The sequence below is a fragment of the Microtus ochrogaster genome, linkage group LG5, assembly GCF_000317375.1.
Source record: "Microtus ochrogaster isolate Prairie Vole_2 linkage group LG5, MicOch1.0, whole genome shotgun sequence".
Lineage (NCBI taxonomy): Eukaryota > Metazoa > Chordata > Mammalia > Rodentia > Cricetidae > Microtus > Microtus ochrogaster.
In genome coordinates, this window is record NC_022031.1 from 2,938,133 (window position 1) to 2,943,925 (window position 5,793).

Consider the following 5,793-nt stretch of genomic DNA (forward strand, 5'->3'; position numbering starts at 1 on the left):
TATATATATATATATATTCCATACTTTCTTCATCCATTCTTCCATTGAAGGGCATCTAGGTTGTTTCCAGGTTCTGTCTATTACAGAATATTAACCTTCATCAGGCGATGAAAGGAGACAGAGACAACCCTCCCACAAGGTCCCTATGCTCTCAATTTACTCAGGAGATCTTGTCTTTTTTACTTCCCGTGTAGATTAGATCTTTGTATGTTTCTCTTAGTGTCCTCATTGTTGTCTAAGTTCTCTGGGATTATGATCTGTAAGCTGGTTTTCTTTGCTTTATGTTTAAAAACCACTTATGAGTGAGTACATGTGATAATTGTCTTTCTGTGTCTGGGTTACCTCACTCAAAATGATGTTTTCTAGCTCCATCCAACTGTCTGAAAAATTCAAGATGTCATTATTTTTTTCTGTGTGTGTGGTACTCCATTGTGTAAATGTACCACATTTTCCTTCCATTCATTGGTCAAAGGACATTTAGGTTGTTTCCAGATTCTGGCTATGACAAACAATGCTGCTATGAACATAGTTGGGCACATGTCCTTGTGGCATGATTGAGCAAAAGTGGTATTGCTGGGTCTTGAGGAAGGTTGTTTCATAATTTTCTGAGAAATCACCACACTGACATCCAAAGGGGTATGTACCAGCTTGCATTCCCACCAACAATGTAGAAGTGTTCTCTTTAACCCACAATCTCTCCTGCATAAGTTGTCATCAGTGTTTTTGATCTTGGCCATGTTACAGGTCTAAGGTGGAATCTCAGAGTTGTTTTAATTTGCATTTCTCTGATGACTAAGAATGTTGAACATTTCCTTAAGTGTCTTTCAGCCATTTTAGATTCCTCTGTTGAGAGTTCTCTGTTTAGGTCTGTACTGCATTTTTTACTGGATTATTTGTTCTTTTGATGACCAATTTCTTGAGTAATTTGTTTAATTTGAGATCAGACGTCTGTCTGATGTGGGGTTAGTTAAGATCTTTTCCCATTCTGTAGGCCGTCATTTTCTCTTGTTGATTCTTTCCTTTGCTTTACAGAAGCTTTTCAGATTCAGGATGTCCAATTTATTAATTGTTTCTCTCAGTGTCTGTGCTGCTGGGCTTATATTTAGAAAGTGGTCTCCTGTGCCAATGTGTTCAAGTGTACTTCCCACTTTCTCTTCTATAAAGTGCAGTGTGGCTGGCTTCATGTTGAGATCCTTGATCCATTTGGACTTGAGTTTTGTGCATGGTGATAGATATGGGTCTGTTTTCATTCTTCTACATGTTGATATCCAGTTATGTCAGCATCACTTGTTAAATATGCTTTCTTTTTTTCCATTTGATATTTTTTGGTTCTTTGCCAAAAATCAGGTACAAATAGAGACGAAAAAGAAAACAGAAGTTGAGGGAATTATAGAAACAGAAATCATGAGAATATGATCAGGAACCACAAATGCAAGCATAAAGAGCAGAATACAGAGATGGAAGAGAGAATCTCAAGCATGGAACATACAATAGAGGAAATACACTCATCAGTCAAAGAAAACATTAATTCTAGCAAATGTTTCCTAAATATTCAGGAAATATGGGACACCATGAAAAGGCAAAACGTCAGAATAATAGGTTTGGAGAAGGAGAAGAAGTTCAACTCAAAAGCACAGAAAATATATTTAATGAAGTCATAGAAAACTTTCCCAACCTAAAGAAAGATATGCCTATGAAAATACAAGAAGCTTACAGAACACCAAATAGACTGGATCCAAAAAAAGTCCCCTCATCACATAATACTCAAAAAAACTAAACATAAAGAGTAAAGAAAGAATACTAAGAGTTCCAAAGAAAAAGGCCAAGCAACATATAAAGGTAGATCTATCAGAATTACATCTGACTTCTCATTGGAGACCATGAGTGTCAGAAGATCGTGGTTAAGTATTATGCAGACATTAAGATACCATGGATGCCAACCCAGACTACTATACCCAAAAAAAATTTCAATTGCCATAGAAGGGCAAAACAAGATATTCCCTGATATAACTAGATTTTACCACAAATACCTAGCCACAAACCCAGCCCTACACAAAATACTAAAAGGAAAGCTTCAACCCAAGGAAGTTGGCTACACCAACAAAAACACAGACAATTGATGGTCTCATAGCAGCAAATCCCAAAGATGGGGAAAAAATGCACAAATTTACATCATCAACAATGAAAACTAAATTAACAGGTGATACCAATCACTGGCCATTAATATTCCTTAATGTAAATGGACTCAAGTCACTTATAAAAATGCACAGGCTAACAGATTGGATATGAAAACACAATCCATCCTTTTTCTGCATACAAGAAACACAGACATTGCCTCAGAGTAAAGGGTTGGGAGAAAATATTCCAGTCAAATAGAGCTAAGAAACAAGCAGGTGTACCTATCCTAATATCTAACAAAACAGACTTCAAGCTAAAATCAATCAAAAGAGACAAAGAAGAACATTTCATAATTAAAAGTTTTTAAAGGTTATGTTTATCTCTCTAGTTTGTCAAAGAAGCAGATGATATTCATAGCTACTCCTTGGACAATGGTAATTTTGAAAATTAGTTAAGAGCTTGTTCACTCTGTCAATATCAAGTGATGATGTACATAAATCATCAGATAAGGTCTTTGGAAAAGGCCTACTGACCAGTTTGTTTGGGGGAATATTCTAATTTGAAAAAGTCAACTTAAACACATGTTAAATCTACAAAACTCAGATGGCCAACTTAATAAAACAGGAAAAAATGTAAAACCATTAGTGGCTGTCTCAATTGGTAAATATCTTAAATATAATTTAGCAGAAATAACAACTTTGACTTTGCTAAGTTTAATAATAACGTCAAAGCATGTAGATAAGAATTTTGAAAGTTTTTGGCAAAGTCATTGCTGAGTCTCTTTTACAGAAGATTTACATTTTCAATAACACAAATTATAGAGTACAGGAAAAGTAGGGGTATGCCATTTATCAGAAAGACAGAAAACAGGCAAATGCTGTGCTGCCAGAAAAATTAGCTGGAGAGACATCAACATGAAATGCCTAAAAATGCAGTGCTCAGCCAAAACCTCAGAGTCACTGTTCAGAGTCTTGTAAAGGAATGCCTTGTACTGTGTGGCAGTTTTGCACTTGGATTTTCAAATAACTTAAACATTACCATAATTCCTTTTCTTTAGATGAAAATTGTATAGAACTAGATTGATATGAGATTCTAAAGTTATAATATAGAAATATGAGATGCAATAAAATAAGAGAGCAGATTTCTACTCTCGTCATGTAAGTTAAACACACGATGATATCGCATCAACTCACCTTTTTTATTATGATGAACAACCAAGCACCACAGGAGAATAATATATCAAAGACTTTGCTTCACTTGTCATACTAATTCAAGGCACATTTTGTTTTCTTCATTTGGTTATAATCAATTAAAAAGGTTATAAAGTTTAAGAGAAAATGCATTATAGACTTTTTTAAATTACATACATTTTATTGTGAAATTTTATAGAGATTAGTTTTTTGCATCTGTGAAGGCATTCAAATGCAATAAGGTTTTGATTACTCCTACATGAATAAGTGATAATTTCCATTTTTATGAAAATTATTGTATCACTCAGGTATATACATTACTACTTCAAATATTGCATTTATTATACATTTCTCTGTACTGTTAAAATTTACTCCAAGTGTCTAGTCATTTAGGACTTACGACAACATAACCATCTCAATTACATTTGTTAAATTAGAACTGTTTGTTTTTTCATGATGGCTATAAATTTATGCGTCACTAGTACTGCATTGCTGCACTAAATGCTGAAAACAGAAGTTTGAGAGTATAATATTAGGACTTTACATTTAAAATTCTATTTAAAATGATATTTTTTGGAGATAAATATAAATAAAATTATTATCACAACCACAATTTAATGATTTGTTTTGTTCATAAATATGATTGAATATTGAAGGGATACAAGCCAGAATATTATCGATATACAATTCATGTTATATGTGGGAAACAACACTAAGGCAATGCCTGGCTGTCTTATTTGTTCCCCCATGGTTATCAGGTATTGTTAGAATGGCAGGATTTTAACATGTCTTCTGCTGTGGTAGATAATGGGGCATGAGAAAGAGCTAAGATGAAGTTCTAGTCATATATACTCTAGCATGATTGACTCCCTCTAGAATTATGCACTCTGCCAACATTTCATGAATGATGAATTACTATAGTTTTATAAATGTCAATGGAACACACATATTTAATTTTCATATTCATTGTGTTCCCTAAAAAAGATTTATTGTTGAGAATAAAAACATGTACCTTCAGTTTATTAAGCCAAGAATTTCAACTATAGTGCTTGAGAATAAACTTTGATTGACAGATAACTCATCAATTTTGACAATGACAAAGAAGATTGTGGATGGTAGACATGAAGTCAACATTGAGGAATTATAATATCAAAGTAATATTTAAACAAAAATTCTAAGAAATATTTTCTTTGAAAAATAAGATCACTAAATTCCTATTATCTAATTTTATTTTAGCATTATTATATTATAGCTTTATTCCAGAGACAAAAGTAACAAAGAGCCATACTATTTTTAGTATTTAAACACAATGAAATGCATATTTTCCCGGAAGTGCAAGACTTCTCCAAATGAGAGGCTTATTGTAAGTGACCAGAAAGTTAAATGTGGATGATTAAAAGTCCTATCACCTTAGTAGTACTTGTTTGATCTTAGAACTTAATTAACTCGTCATAAATCTCCATTCTCTTCCACACCTACTGATAAAGAACCAGGTAGCTGTCAATTGGAATTCATATTGCCAAATTGGAGTGAATAATTACTGTTTTCCCATATGAGGGAAAAGGAACACAAATGGAAAAGAGCTGTCAGGCCTACAGGTGTAGAATCTGATGAAAGATTAATTTACGCCAAATATAGAAACTCAATCATGTCCAATGCCCTCAGTTCGTGACAGTGCTTCAGAAACCACAAAAAGCTTCAAGATCACATGGTACTCTGTGTGTCAGTCAGTTATCACCTGTAACAGGAGGGACTTAAGAATATTCTAGCTATGGAATATAATGTGAAAAGAGGTTTCTTTTATTTCACAACATCAAACAATATGATTGCATAACATGGGAAATCATGTTTTAAAATATTATAAATATCAATTTAAATATTATAAAATATAAAACATCAAATGATATGTAATAATTAAGCAAGTATTTAATTATTTATGAAGAATATTTTATGCTGTCTTTCATCTGATAAAGACTCCAGGGGAGCTGATAATACTATGGAATAAACCATTCTCCCACTCTTCTAAAGTTAACTCAGTCTTGAACATTGAGACGTATTTGAGTCTGACTTTACTTCTACCCTTCTAAGTTGTGTGTCAAATGCATTAAAAATGACATCTATTGCTTTGACAATTGAAAAATATTATGTCATACAACTAATAATTTACATAATGACTCATTTCTACATATTAGATTCTGCTAAAATATCTAATTACAATTCCAGTCTATAAACCTTAGCTACAGCAACTTGCTTAATCATCTCTCTCATGGTCTTTGAATAGCTCTCCACCTTACTTTTTACTTTACCTGACACCAACAACACTCAAGTAGTCTTTAATTTTATCTCAAAATTTTTATTCTCTATATTTCAGGATTTTAAGTCAAGATTTATATGTGTGCATTACCTAAATGCCTTCTGCATTAAGAATCATTAACCTTTCCATTTCTTGGGATTTCTAAAACACAGAATGATTCTAATATAGAAA